A 16,286-nucleotide genomic window follows, 5' to 3' on the forward strand; every position below is an offset into this window, starting at 1 on the left:
GATTGCACTATAGTACTTTATATTTTACAGTGTAAATATTTGTAATAAAACTATATATAGTCAGCACTGTACACTTTGTATTCTGTGTTGTAATTGTGTCAGCAACCTGCCCAGTTGCCTCGCTGCCAGGGGATGCAGACATTTCTGTAAGGCACATAAAGGGGCTATTTGGTGTTGAAGCAAATGCGAGGAATGTGCATTTATGAGAGGGAATTTCCATCTCTTCAGTAGCTGTACATCAGGGCCCCAGTGGCCTAATGGATAAGGCATTGGCTTCTGAAGCCAGAGATTGTGGGTTCAAGTCCCATCTGGGGTGAAAATCTACTTTCTTCCTGTATATTGCAAGGAAACCTTGGCCTTTATATTAAACAAGGAAGCTGGGAGATGTTTGAGCACAAAGTCCTGGATCTTGGGAACAATCACCAAGGGATATTAGAAGGCTCAGTCTGGTGACCTAATGGATGCAACCACACCTCCCCATCCCAGGGTAGTCCCATCTGAGAACCAGGATCCATGGAGCAACATTCCCCTCCTGCCCTGACAGGTGGGCTGTGCAGATGATGGTGGAGGGCAGCAGGAGAGGAGGTTGCACTAGTGCTGCCTGGGCTGTATCTGCACCAAAGATAAATGGAGGGGGTCATGCAGCCTGTGCCTGAAACTCCACAAGTGCTATGTTCACTCCCAGAACAAGTCAAATGCTGCACCAAGGATGGTGAATTCCCATGTGAGCACACAGTGCCCCTGTCCACCACACATGCTGCACACACATCAACTGCACCAAAGAGACACAAACTGCACACTGAGGAGACAGCTGGTTTGTTTCCAGGTTGCTTTTATTTCCAAAGGTACTGAAGTGTGGGGTCTCTTCTTTTTCCGTGGGCAGAAACGCAATGGAGGAGAATCTCACATCCCTTAGCTGCCAGGTGACAGTGGCAGGAAGAAAATGCACTGCAATGAAATTTAAAAAACATAAATAATTTAACAATGAGAAGTAATTAAATAAAAATAATCCAATGGACGCACATGCCGGTGGCTTGTTCCCAGCCCAGAGAGTGAGAAGCAGGGAGTGTGTGAAAGGCGGGTGGTTAAGTCTGAGGGAGCATATTCATAGTTTGTATAAGTTAAATTATAGCAGACCGCTACAAAATACTCCATTTGGTAACATCAGTACAGAATATAGAAGTCTACAAGCAATACAGCCATACACAGTTAAGACAGGGTGTCCACTTAATACCAGAGTTCCCACAGCCAAATAGCTGGAAGTCCCTTCACAGTCACTGCTAAACAAAACAACCTTGTGCAGAGCCAAGAGCAGCCCTGCTGTGCCATTAGGAAGGCCTGCAGGAGACGCAGCAAATCCATCTAGATTCTGTGCTTCTGCTTAGTAGTTACCAAGTGTGATCAATGAAAGGGTAGGTGGGTAGCTCCCTTTTTTGGACACCCAGCCAGTAGCTATAAAATTCCTCTGAGGCCTTGTCTACACTATGACTTTAGGTCGAATTTAGCAGCGTTATCGCCATTTAACCCTAGACCTATGCACACGACAAAGCCCTTTTTTTCAACTTAAAGGGCTCTTTAAATCGATTTCTTTACTCCACCTCCGACGAGGGGATTAGCACTGAAATCAGCCTTGCTGGGTCAAATTTAGGGTAGTGTGGACGCAATTCAATGGTATTGGCCTCCAGGAGCTATCCCAGAGTGCTCCATTGTGACCACTCTGGACAGCGTTTTCAACTCAGATGCACTGTCCAGGTAGACAGGAAAAGGGTCGCAAACTTTTTAATTTCATTTCCTGTTTGGCCAGTGTGGCGTGCTGATCAGCACAGTTGACCATGCAGAGCTCATGCAGAGCTCATCAGCATGATGTGCACATTGCCAGGGCACATTGCCCGGCCTGTACTCTGTGAGAAGTCTATGACCATGTCTATGTCCTCATCACTCTTGTCACCGCACTGCTGTCACCTCCTTGCCTGTTTTCGCTTTTGCAGATTCTGGTTCTGCACTGAGAAAAGGCGTGAAACAATTGTCTGCCATTGCTCTGATGGAGGGAGGGGCGACTGATGGCATGGCTTACAGGAAATTAAAATCAACAAAGGGGTGGCTTTGCATCAAGGAGAAACACAAACAACTTTGTCACACAGAATGGCCCTCTCAAGGATTGAACTCAAAACCCTGGGTTTAGCAGGCTGTTGATTTCACAAAACAAAACAGGTCAATTTCTTGTTTTGATTCATCTAGTTTTTACATCTTAGGCTGGTAGCAAACAGTACAGTACAACTGCTAGCCATTGTCATCTCCTGGTTGCTTGGCAGAAGATGGGAATGACCTGGCTGAGTCACTCCCATGTCTGTCCATGCACCCCAACTGACCTCAGTGAGATCAGCTAAAAGCAAGAACTATTAACACAGAATTCTGTTCAAAGCCAGAGAAGTCTTTCAGCCTCCTTCCTCTTGCCGGTTTCTCTCCTTCCTTCTGTTCAAAGACAGTTCCCTGTACACTCCTAGTTTGCACAAACCCACCCACTGACCTGTGACTAACAATCTCTCGCTGCTAACTCTTCCAGGAAAACAGGCCAAAGAAAGTGTCTGCAAGCGCTGCACCGCAGCCCCAATACTCTTTTCAGTTCCTTCCCACAGAACTTTCACTCCAGACCAGTCCAGTGCCTTGCTGTTGCTTGTCTAACCACTGCCAGAGGCAGTGGTTTCCCCAGGAATTGAAATTAGGGGGGGTGTTTGAATTTACAGGGGGGGTGTCAGGACCAATGAGATATATAAAAGAGATATGAATAAAGTAAATGTTTTGTTAGGATTATGCAAATTTAACATAAGAATAATGCAAGTTACACCAAAACACATAACAGGTCTAGATTTCTAAAAAAATATAATTGACTTTTGAAAAGTAAGCCATCATGGTGAAAGAGGAAAGTCCTCTCATGGATCAGTAACTGGTTAAAAGATGGGAAACAAAGGGTAGGTATAAATTATCAGTTTTCAGAATGGAGAGAGATAAATAGTGGTATCCCTGAGGGGTCGGTACTGGGACCAGTGCTGTTCAACATATTCATAAATGATCTGGAAAAATGGGTAAACAGTGAGGTGGCAACATTTGCAGATGATACAAAACTATTCAAGATAGGTAAGTCCCAGGCAGACTGAGAAGAATTACAAAGGGATCTCATAAAACTGGGTGACTGGGCAACAAAAATGGCAGATGAAATTTAATGTTGATAAATGCAAAGTAATGTACATTGGAAAACAATCTCAATTATACATACAAAATGAAGGAGTCTGAATTAGCTGTTAACACTCAAGAAAGATCTTGCAGTCATTGTGGATAGTTCTCTGAAAACATCCTCTCAGTGTGCAGCGGCAGTCAGTGATTCCCAATATTCTGTTTGCTTTTTAAAAAAGAACAGGAGCACTTGTGGCACCTTAGAGACTAAGGCTATGGTTACACTTGCACTTCAAAGCGCTGCCGCTTTGAAGCGCTAAGTGTAGTCAGCGCCAGTGCTGGGAGAGCTCTGCCAGCGCTGTCCATACTCCACCTCCCTGTGGGGAATAACGTACAGCGCTGGGAGCCGCGCTCCCAGCGCTGGGGCTTTGACCACACTGGCGCCTTGCAGCGCCGCAATTTGCAGTGCTGGAGAGGGTGTGTTTTCACACCCTGCTGCAGCGCTGCAAATTTGCAAGTGTAGCCATGCCCTAACAAATTTATTTGAGCATAAGCTTTCGCGGGCTACAGTCCACTTCATCGGATGTAGCCCACGAAAGCTTATGTTCTTTTTGCAGTACAGACTAACACGGCTGCTACTCTGAAACCTTCGCTTTTTTAAGAAAGGGGAGGCAGTGACCATGAGATGGTCGAGTTCAGGATCCTGACACAAGGAAGAAAGGAGAGCAGTAGAACAGAGACCCTGGACTTCAGAAAAGCAGACTTCAACTCCTCAGGGAACTGATGGGCAAGGTCCCTGGGAGAATAACATGATGGGAAAGGAGTCGAGGAAAGCTGGCTGTATTTTAAAGAAACCTTATTGAGGTTGCAGGAACAAACCATCCCGATGTGTAGGAAGAAAAGTAAATATGGCAGGCGACCAGCTTGGCTTAACAGTGAAATCCTTGCTCGTCTTAAACACAAAAAAACAGCTTACAAGAAGTGGAAGATTGGACAAATAACCAGGGAGGAGTATAAAAGTATTGCTCAGGCATGCAGGAGTGAAATTAGGAAGGCCAAATCACACTTGGAGTTGCAGCTAGCCGGAGATGTTAGGAGTAACAAGAAGGGTTTCTTTAGGTATGTTAGCAACAAGAAGAAAGTCAAGGAAAGTGTGGGCCCCTTGCTGAATGAAGGAGGGAACCTAGTGACAGAGGATGTGGAGAAAGCTAGTGTACTCAATGCTTTTTTTGCCTCTGTCCTCACAGACAAGGTCAGCTCCCAGACAGCTGCACTCTGCAGCACGGTATGGGGAGGAGGTGACCAGCTCTCTGTGGAGAAAGAAGTAGTTCGGGACTATTTAGAAAAGCTGGACGAGCACAAGTCCATGGGGCCGGATGCACTGCATCCGAGGGTGATAAAGGAGTTGGCCGATGAGATTGCAGAGCCATTGGCCATTATCTTTGAAAAATCATGACGATTGGGGGAGGTCCCGGATGACTGGAAAAGAGCTAATGTAGTGCCCATCTTTAAAAAAGGGAAGAAGGAAGATCCAGGGAACTACAGGCCAGTCAGTCTCACCTCAGTCCCTGGAAAAATCATGGAACAGATCCTCAAGGAATCAAATCTGAACCACTTAAAGGAGGAAAGTGATCAGGAACAGTCAGCATGGATTCACCAAGGGCAAGTCATGCCTGACTAACCTAATTGCCTTCTATGATGAGATAACCGGCTCTGTGGATGAGGGGAAAGCAGTGGATGTGCTATTTCTGGACTTTAGCAAAGCTTTTGATACAGTCCCCCACAATGACTGGGAATTTTCAGCTTAGAAAAGAGACGACTAAGGGGAGATATGCTAAAAGTCTATAAAATCTTGACTGATGTGAAGAAAGTGAATAAAGTAAATGTTTTGTTAGGATAATGGAAATTTAACATAAGGAAAATGCAAGTTACACCAAAACACATAACAGATCTAGATTTCTAAAAATATATAATTTAAAAAAGTATTTAATTTAAATTGACTTTTGAAAAGTAAGCCATCATGGGGTAAGAGGAAGATCCTCTCATGGATCAGTAACTGGTTAAAAGATGGGAAACAAAGGGTAGGAATAAATTATCAGTTTTCAGAATGGAGAGAGATACAAGGGGTATCCTTGAGGGCTCAGTACTGGGACCCCTCAAGGGTCCTATTCAACATATTCATCTGGAAAAATGGGTAAACAGTGAGGTGGCAAAATTTACAGATGATATAAAACTATTCAAGATAGTTAAGTCCCAGGCAGACTGCGAAGAGCTACAAAGGGATCCCATGAAACTGGGTGGCTGGGCAACAAAATGGCAAATTAAATTCAATGCTGATAAATGCAAAGTAATGCACATTGGAAAGCAATCTCAGCTATACATACAAAATGATGGCATCTGAATTAGCTGTTAACACTCAAGGAAGAGATCTTGGAGTCATTGTGGATAGTTCTCTGAAAACATCCACTCCACGTGCAGCAACAGTCACAAAAGCAAACAATGTTGGGAATCATTATGAAAGGGATAGATAATAAGACAGAAAATATCATATTGCCTCTATATAAATCTATGGTACGTGCTCACCCTGAATAGTGTGTGCAGATCTGGTCACCCATCCTAAAAATATATATACTGGAATTGGAAAAGGTACAGAGATGGGCAACTAAAATGATGAGGGGTATGAAACAGGAGGAGAGATTAAAGCGACTGGGAATTTTCAGCTTCGAAAGAGATGACTAATGGGGATATGATAGAGGTCTATAAAATCTTGACTGGTGCGAAGAAAGTGAATAAGGAAATTTTATTTAATCCTTCACATAACACAAGAACTAGCAGTCACCCAATGAAATTAATAGGCAGCAGATTTTAAAAAACAAAGGAAGTATTTCTTCACACAATATAAAGTCAACCCAGGAACTCTTTGCCAGGGGATGCTGTGAAGACCAAAACTATAACAGGATTTTAAAAAGAACTAGATAAATTCCTGGAGAACAGGTCCATCTGTGGCTATTAGCCAGGATGAGAGGGATGCAACACCATGCTCTGAGTGTCCCTAGCCTGTTTGCCAGAAGCTGGGAATGGGCAACAGGGGATGGATCACTTGATGATTCCCTGTTCTGTTCATTCCCTCTGAAGCACCTGGCCTTGACCACTGTTGTAAGACAGGGCACTGGGCTATATGGACCATGGGTCTGACCCAGTATGACCATTCTTATGTAAAAATTAATTATAATAAAAATGTTTAGTACAGAAACTCCCCAACATAATGACCTCCCAAGATAGCAACAATGTGAGATAACAACCTTGGCAAATACTGCATTTTAAAAATCTTGGCCTACTGGGAAACATATTTATATAAGTTTCCATTCCCAGTCACAAATCTAGCATTCTGGAGCAAAGTGACTAAAATATAATCCAACAAACAAATGTTTATTTAACGTGCCCCTCACTTTTCCCTCCACTGCACTCCGCTCACTGGTGTTGTCCTTGGTCAGTGGAGACTCAGAGTTCAGAGGTGCTTTCACGTGAGTACACCTTCCAGGTGGGGGACAAAAAGGCAAAGTTTGCTCTGGCAACGGCTGTTCATTGTGCCACTGTTCACTCCACCACTCTGTTGCCAATGGCCCTGCACAGTCACCTTCTGCTGTCACCTACCACTGTGACCTCTGCGATTTGGTCTCTTGAGGTTCCACCAGCTCTCAGTGATTTCAACATTAACAAGTCACCGGGACCAGATGGCATTCACCCAAGAGTTCTGAAAGAACTCAAATGTGAAGTTGCGGAACTATTAACTAAGGTTTGTAACCTGTCCTTTAAATCGGCTTCGGTACCCGATGACTGGAAGTTAGCTAATGTAACGCCAATATTTAAAAAGGGCTCTAGGGTGATCCGGCAATTACAGACCGGTAAGTCTAACGTCGGTACCGGGCAAATTAGTTGAAACAATAGTAAAGAATAAAATTGTCAGACACATAGAAAAACATAAACTCTTGAGCAATAGTCAACATGGTTTCTGTAAAGGGAAATCGTGTGTTACTAATCTATTAGAGTTCTTTGAAGGGGTCAACAAACATGTGGACAAGGGGGATCCGGTGGACATAGTGTACTTAGATTTCCAGAAAGCCTTTGACAAGGTCCCTCACCAAAGGCTCTTACGTAAATTAAGCTGTCATGGTATAAAAGGAAAGGTCCTTTCATGGATTGAGAACTGGTTAAAGGACAGGGAACAAAGGGTAGGAATTAATGGTAAATTCTCAGAATGGAGAGGGGTAACTAGTGGTGTTCCCCAAGGGTCAGTCCTGGGACCAATCCTATTCAATTTATTCATACATGATCTGGAGAAAGGGGTAAACAGTGAGGTGGCAAAGTTTGCAGATGATACTAAACTACTCAAGATAGTTAAGACCAAAGCAGATTGTGAAGAACTTCAAAAAGATCTCACAAAACTAAGTGATTGGGCAACAAAATGGCAAATGAAATTTAATGTGGATAAATGTAAAGTAATGCACATTGGAAAAAATAACCCCAACTATACATACAACATGATGGGGGCTAATTTAGCTACAACGAGTCAGGAAAAGATCTTGGAGTTATCGTGGATAGTTCTCTGAAGATGTCACGCAGTGTGCAGAGGCGGTCAAAAAGCAAACAGGATGTTAGGAATCATTAAAAGGGGATAGAGAATAAGACTGAGAATATATTATTGCCCTTATATAAATCCATGGTACGCCCACACCTCGAATACTGTGTACAGATGTGGTCTCCTCACCTCAAAAAGATATTCTAGCACTAGAAAAGGTTCAGAAAAGAGCAACTAAAATGATTAGGGGTTTAGAGAGGGTCCCATATGAGGAAAGATTAAAGAGGCTAGGACTCTTCAGTTTGGAAAAGAGAAGACTAAGGGGGGACATGATAGAGGTATATAAAATCATGAGTGATGTTGAGAAAGTGGATAAGGAAAAGTTATTTACTTATTCCCATAATACAAGAACTAGGGGTCACCAAATGAAATTAATAGGCAGCAGGTTTAAAACAAATAAAAGGAAGTTCTTCTTCACGCAGCGCACAGTCAACTTGTAGAACTCCTTACCTGAGGAGGTTGTGAAGGCTAGGACTATAACAATGTTTAAAAGGGGACTGGATAAATTCATGGTGGCTAAGTCCATAAATGGCTATTAGCCAGGATGGGTAAGAATGGTGTCCCTAGCCTCTGTTCGTCAGAGGATGGAGATGGATGGCAGGAGAGAGATCACTTGATCATTGCCTGTTAGATTCACTCTCTCAGGGGCACCTGGCATTGGCCACTGTCGGTAGACAGATACTGGGCTAGATGGACCTTTGGTCTGACCTGGTACGGCCTTTCTTATGTTCTTATGTTATGTAACCCCAGCCAAAATCTCTCACTTGGACAACACAGCTCTGATTGCTGGATCCCTAGGTAGATTAGGTGTGAATGTAAATATAATCTGGCTCTGAAGCCTTAGCCCCCAGCTCATCACTAGCTGTCGGGGAGAACTCATTTAGACTTTGCCTACAAATCATCATTTGAAATTATTAGGTTGGCCAACATCACCGAAATGAATGCACTGACATCATAAAAAACAGCTGTATAAGGAAGCAAGGAAGCTAGTCTATGTTCATACTTTTCAAATCTATTATACTTTTTCAGATACACATATTTTATCATACACTGTATAAGCTTTTAAAGTGTGTATTAATGTTTCAGTTTAAATTCAGATTTCCAAACAGTCACTAAATTGGTATGTAACTAGCTCACAAAACTGGGGGGGGGGGGGAAATTCAGGGGGGGGTGTAGGGAAATCACTGGCCAGAGGTGAAAGTAAGCCGGTACGGGCCGGTACGGAGGACCAGTAAGGAAAGGAGGCTGGCTGAGGGAGGGAGAAGCCTGCCCCCTGCATAAGAATAGTTAAACTCAGCTGTTCCCTGAGCTGTTCAGCCCCCGGGGTTAGGAGCGCTTTCTGGCATTCTTGTTAATTTCACTCACAGTAGCTTGGGGGAGGGAGGAGAGTGTGTTTGACCATGGCAGGAGCAGTCCTCTTCTGCCCCCGGGATGAGGGAATCTCTCCAATACTAATATACACAACAAATACAAGCATTTGGCTGCACATCTTAAATCCAGAGCTAATAAAAGCAGGTGGAAGGGGAAAATTCACTGTACTGTACTGTCCTGTCCCCTCTCCCTCTCCCTCTCCCTCTCCTGCAGACAAAGCTCTGCATTCCTCCCCCTGCCCCCGCCAGCAGGGGCTCTGCTCAGTGCCAGACAGGAAGAAAGCATGGAGCCTAGTGTCTCCAGCCTCGCTGGAGGAGGAGGGAAGACACAGAGAAAAATGGGACAGTGAGTTTTCACTTTTTCAGGCTTATTCCAATAGTAAAGTTTTATTACAGACAGTACTGATAGTAGTAATAGTAGTTTTATTTTCTCTATCTATGTCATGCAATGGGAGGGATCCATGAAGTATGTAGGAGAGGTGGGTTGCTTGCGATTGGACTATATGGGTAAGAAATATAAATTACTTTCACCCCTGCCCAAACCCCAGGACTCCCAGCCACCTCTGCAGCTGTTAGCTCCAGGGGTGATTTAAAGGGCCTGGCTCCTAGCTTCAGCCAAATCCGCAAGCCCTTTAAATCCTAATTTAAAAGCCCCAGAATTTAAAGGCCCCACCTCTTCCAATAGAGGCCGCACCTCCTCCGGTTGAGGAACCATCCCCTCCACTGGACTCTGGAGTACTGCCAAGTCCTTTAAGTCACTTTTATCCCTGATCACTGCACACATCTGCTATACCATACTCTGAGCTGATTCCTGACTTGTATGCTCAATACAGCCTTACTGATCTGTGGTGCAGTGGGTCAGTATGTTTGTTAACGGAAAGGATGGTGGTTCAAGCCCTGCAGGGACAGTAGTAAGCCTGTGCTACTTCCTTGCTCCCTGAGGCCTGCTGGGAGCCTCAAAGGCCCCATTTTGCTTCCTCTTGGCCTCAGTGCTTTCAGCTGGTGGCCCGAAGAGCGGGCTGGATGCCATTCAGAAACCCATCTCCCAGCAGCCGTGCCGGAGGCTCAGGCTTAATCCTCAAGGCCGAGCCCAAAAACTTTCAGCCGGGAACATTTCGCCCCTCCTGCCTCCACCAAGCGGCAAGGGAGAAGCGGACGAGACACGCTGGCTTGAAGACGCCTCCCTCCCACTTCCCTGTAGGCTGTGCAAAGCTCTTGGCCTGCTTCATGCCTCGCCAGGAAAGTGCGGCCATGTGGCCCAAGCCTGAGTCACGTCCGCAGCCTGGCCCACCCCGGCTGACGGCGCGCAGAGCCACGTGCAAGGAGCAGATAAACAATCTCCAAGGAAAAGAGCTGGAATTTTTCATCTTATTTTCACCTAGTCCTTACTAAGGAAACTAGCAAACAATTGCCCTTTGTAAAGAAACACTGCACCGTACTACAGTACAAACCCAAATGAGCACAGCAGGAGGCTATCCCGGCTATCCACATCTGGCCCTGTTTCATTACAAACTTCCTTTCTGTAATGATGTTCTGGTAATAAGGGGGCAATCAGTTGTCAAAGGTAGCTCTTGCCATGGTAGCCAGGTTGCTAGTCATTCTCCCCAAGTGTAAGAACATAAGAAAGGCCGTACCGGGTCAGACCAAAGGTCCATCTAGCCCAGTATCTGTCTACCGAAGGTGGCCAATGCCAGGTGCCCCAGAGGGAGTGAACCTAACAGGCAATGATCAAGTGATCTTCCTCCTGCCATCCATCTCCATTCTCTGACGAACAGAGGTTAGGGACACCATTCTTAACCATCCTGGCTAATAGCCATTTATGGACTTAGCCACCATGAATTTATCCAGTTCCCTTTTAAACATTGTTATAGTCCTAGCCTTCACAACCTCCTCAGGTAAGGAGTTCCACAAGTTGACTGTACGCTGCGTGAAGAAGAACTTCCTTTTATTTGTTTTAAACCTGCTGCCTATTAATTTCATTTGGTGACCCCTAGTTCTTGTATTATGGGAATAAGTAAATAACTTCTCCTTATCCACTTTCTCAACATCACTCATGATTTTATATACCTCTATCATATCCCCCCTTAGTCTCCTCTTTTCCAAGCTGAAGAGTCCTAGCCTCTTTAATCTTTCCTCGTATGAGACCTTCTCCAAACGCCTAATCATTTTAGTTGCCCTTTTCTGAACCTTTCACGGAAACTGATGGACTACAAGCCGTCAGGAACAGTATCCCCAATAATGTCATGGCAAACCTGGTGGCTGAACTTCGTGACTTTGTCCTCACCCACAACTAGTTCACATTTGGGGACAATATATACCTTCAAGTCAGCAGCACTGCTATGGGTACCCGCATGGCCCCACAGTATGCCAACATCTTTATGGCTAACTTAGAGCAATGCTTCCTCAGCTCTCGTCCCCTAACGCCTCTACTCTACTTGTGCTACATTGATGACATCTTCATCAGCTGGACCCATAGAAAAGAAGCCCTTGAGGAATTCCACCATGATTTCAACTATTTCCATCCCACCATCAACCTCAGCCTCGACCAATCCACACAAGAGATCCACTTCCTGGACACTACAGTGCTAATAAGCAATGGTCACATAAACTCCACCCTATACCGGAAACCTACTGACCACTATACTTTCCTACATGCCTCCAGCTTTCATCCAGGACACACCACACAATCTACTGTCTACAGCTAAGCTCCAATCCCTCAAACAGAGACAAACACCTACAAGCATAGGCGCCGACTCCGTGGGCTCTGGGGCTGGAGCAGCCATGAGGAAAAATTGATAGGTGCTCTGCACCCACCAGCAGCTCCCTGCCCCGTCCCCACATCCCAGCTCACCTCCACTTCTGCTCTGCCTCCTCCCCAGAGCATGCCTCCAGGTCCTGCTTCTCCCCACTCCCTTCCAGTGCTTGGGCCATGAAATAGCTGTTTCACGCGGCAAGCGCTGGGAGGGAGCGGGGAGGAGGAGGAATGCGGCGTGCTTTGGGAAGAGGCAGGGCTGGAGCGGGGATTTGGGGAGGGGTCCAATGGGGGCGGGGCTGGGGGCAGGGGTTGGGAGGTGCAAGCAACAAAAAATTGGTGCTGTGCCTACAAGATCTCCATCAAGCATTCTTAAAACTACAATACCCACCTGCTGAAGTGACAAAAATGGATTGACAGATCCAGAAGAGTACCCTGAAGTCACCTACCACAGGACAGGCCCAACAAAGAAAATAACAGAACGCCACTAGCCGTCACCTTCAGCCCCCAACTAAAACCTCTTCAGCGCATCATCAAGGATCTACAACCTATCCTGAAGGATGATCCTCACTCACAGACCTTGGGAGACAGGACAGTCCTCGCTTACAGACAGCCCCCCAACCTGAAGCAAGCACACACCATACAACATAAACACTAACCCAGGAACCTATCCTTGCAACAAAGCCCGATGCCAGCTCTGTCCACATATACATTCAAGTGACACCATCATAGGACCTAATCACATCAGACACGCCATCAGGGGCTCGTACACCTGCACATCTACCAACGTGATATATGCCATCATGTGCCAGCAATGCCCCTCTGCCATATACATTGGCCAACCCAGACAGTCTCTACAGAAAAGAATAAAAGGACACAAATCAGACGTCAAGAATTATATTATAAGAATTAAAACCAGTCGGAGAAAACTTCAACCTCCCTGGACACTCGATTACAGACCTAAAAGTCGCAATTCTTCAACAAAATAACTTTTCCAAAAAAATTTCCCCATGCTAATTTTTCCCCTAGTGTTACTCACACCTTCTTGTCAACTGTTTGCTATCCCGATTATCATTACAAAAAGGTTTTTTTTCTCCTGCTGATAATATCCCACCTTAATTGATTAATCTTGTTAGAGTTGGTATGGCAACTCCCATTTTTTCATGTTCTTTGTATATATATTTTCCTACAGTATTTTCCACTGCATGCATCTGATGAAGTGGGTTTTAGCCCACGAAAGCTTATGCCCAAATAAATTTGTTAGTCTCTAAGGTGACACAAGTACTCCTCGTTCTATAAACTACAATAGGGCCAGGATTTCATCCCATGATATCAAAATTCATCTTAGTAAAAGTATCAATGAATCAGTTTGCAGGATTTATATCAAGCATCCTAAAGTAGTTTACATATTGCTCTAATTAAGAGATCATCTCTCTGCTGGAGAATGTTATCTTAGGATAATGGTCTCCCGCTGCCGAAGCATTTATGGAAAAAATGTTGACGTGTGATATTTATTTTCAAAACCTAAGGCTTTGATCCTCTCTCAATGTTCTGTTAGGATGACTTTGTTTCTGTTCAAATTATCAGAATATATATCTAATAATTTTCTCAGCTGAATGTTGAAGCAGTAACGTAACAGATGTTTCCCAAACAGTTATTGACCTGAAGCATCGTGATTCGTTTAGAACAACTTATTGTTTGATTCAGCCAGTCAGATCAGTTCAGTTTATCCATAAAAACACATCCAGAGAAAGTTGACAATGGTGATGGAGAGAGGGTGGGTGAGAGGGGCTGAGCTGTTGTCTTAAATACTCTTTATGCATCTGATTAATTAGCACAGATTTAATTTAATATACATCTAGTTTAAAATTGGAAGAACTTTACTACTTACTCTCTACTTTCTCTTCATGTAAATTCAAGCATTGCACTATGCAAACTTGGGACAGCTATAATGTTAAAGAACCTGAATCTCTAAACAGGACTCAGGAGGGCATTTGGATAAAAATCCCAGCACCTTCCCTCTTCTGACAATTGGGGAAGAGGAGTTCTCTGGCTTCTCCCAGGGCATCGCCCTGATCCCACCCCCCTATATTTCATATTTACTGCTGATTGATAGATTTAACCCTCCAGTTGGTTTGGTGGCTTTAGCTGGTTTTGTCAAGCTCTGTTATTGTCTCTAATTCCTTCATCAGCACAGGGAAAATACAATGAATCAGCCTGGCTGATTCTCCTCTGTGTGTCTTTAAAAATACAGTGAATTTAAAAGACACTATTATTGTTTATTTTTTGTTTGCACAGGTTCCATTCTGGGAGCTATGTATACAAGTCATTGTTAAACCTCAGGAACATCTGAGTTCAACTCCTTTAAAATAATGTTTGAACTATAAAGAAAATTAAACAGTGATTTCTTTTGAAATGTCAAGCTATTTTGCCCTTTTTCTAAAAAATTCTCCGTGTCAACTAAGTCCTTGGATTGTTTGAAAACAAAATGTATTTTTGCATGGGGAAAATTTTATGTTCAATACCCACATGAGTAACACGTGGGTGCTGGGAATCCTGCAAGGGGGGACACAAGGAAGCACTGTCCCTCCTCAGTATGCAAAATGGGAAAAGATCAATGGCTGGAGTAGCTTCCACTGCTCTAATACCCTATTAAAGTCAATGATTTAGGTACATAACTATAGGCACTCAAGTATGGAAATTTTGGCCTATGTGATTTGACCAGGGCCACAGTGGGAGCCAGTGTCAACGCTAGGATTAGTCCTTTGTTCTCATCCCTGAGCCCACTACATACTATATTGCCTCTTCTATTTGTCTGCCCCTTTTTGTGGTCAAACGTCATGCTGGATGCTCAGCAGAAGAACTTGTGATAGTCCTAGTGTATCAACGGTAGCCTGAGTGGTGCTGCCCACTCCAGCTGCAAAATGATCTGGGGCCTTCCCAAAAATCAAAGAGCTTCTGGCTGTGATTTGTCAGTCCTCAAAGGCCAGCCAGGTGACTGTAAATAACTTACAATCACTAGGAAAAATTAGTATCAAGATTCCAACTCTAGCAGTCAGACAACATTGGTTCAATTTACAAGAGATTACTTTTTATATTCCTTGGTTCCCCCCAAATCAGGAAGGGCCTGTGACCACAGGTCCTGCAGGGTACAAAGGGCAGGTCTACATCCCTTTCTCTTTGTGCATAGTCCTGCCTGCTCCTTTTCAGTTTCAGTTCTGCTACCACAGTACTGATCAGCACATAAGAATAGGAAAGGGCACACACACACCCCTCCTGGTGTTGGGAGGGGAACACAGGAATGTTATGTGCTCTTATTCAGCACATAAGAATGTTATGGCACATAGGAATGTTATGGAATAACATAGGAATGCGTTAGGGCACATAGGAAAGGGCACGCTGGTAGCACACGGCCAGGCAGACCAGTGTGCCTCTGGCTCCCAACGGGGCTGCGCACCTGTGTCTGTCTGTCTCCCCCCCAGCTCCACCAACGTGGCCTGATAGTTCACGCTATGATCTGGTCACCCTCCCGCTCCGTCCATCCTTCACTCCCGTCCCTGCGTCGCTCCATCCTTGTCCTCTGTCCTGTCCCGTCTCCATCCGTCCCTGACCCCTTCGTCCCCTCCGTCCCATCCCTGCATCCCCCCAGCCCTGTCCTCTGTCCCGTCCCCTGTCTGCATCCGTCCCTGCCCCCTTCGTCCCCTCTGTCCCGTCCCTGCATCCCCCCAGCCCTGTCCTCTGTCCCGTCCGTCTCCATCCGTCCCTGCCCCTTCGTCCCTCATCCCCAGCCCTGTCCTCTGTCCCGTCCTGTCTCCAACCGTCCCTGCCCCTTCGTCCCCTCGGTCCCGTCCTGCATCCCCAGCCCTGTCCTCCGTCCCGTCCGTCTCCATCCGTCCCTGCCCCTCTGCCCCTCCGTCCCGTCCCTGCATCCCCAGCCCTGTCCTCCGTCCCGTCCGTCTCCATCCGTCCCTGCCCCTTCGTCCCCTCCGTCCCGTCCCTGCATCCCCAGCCCTGTCCTCTGTCCCGTCCCGTCTCCATCCGTCCCTGCTCCCTTCGTCCCGTCCCTGCATCGCCCCAGCCCTGTCCTCCGTCCCGGCCCCGGTCTGCATCCGTCCCTGCCCCTTCGTCCTCCATCCTGTCCCTGCATCCCCAGCCCTGTCCTCCGTCCCGTCCTGTCTCCACCTGTCCCTGCCCCTTCGTCCCCGCCGTCCCGTCCCCGCATCCCCCCAGCCCTGTCCTCTGTCCCGTCCCGTCTGCATCCGTCCCTGCCCCCTCCGTCCCCTCCCTGCATCCCCCCAGCCCTGTCCTCTGTCCCGTCCCCTGTCTGCATCCGTCCCTGCGCCCTTAGTCCCAT

At 45.8% G+C, this 16,286-nt stretch overlaps 1 non-coding gene across 1 annotated transcript; it reads left to right on the top strand.

Moving 5' to 3' along the window:
- The first annotated feature begins 243 nt into the window (after positions 1 to 243).
- Positions 244 to 316, top strand: TRNAQ-CUG. The gene has a single exon. It is a non-coding gene; the product is annotated as a tRNA-Gln (tRNA).
- Positions 317 to 16,286: the final 15,970 nt, after the last annotated feature.

Source organism: Mauremys reevesii, unplaced genomic scaffold (assembly GCF_016161935.1).
Source record: "Mauremys reevesii isolate NIE-2019 unplaced genomic scaffold, ASM1616193v1 Contig19, whole genome shotgun sequence".
NCBI lineage: Eukaryota > Metazoa > Chordata > Testudines > Geoemydidae > Mauremys > Mauremys reevesii.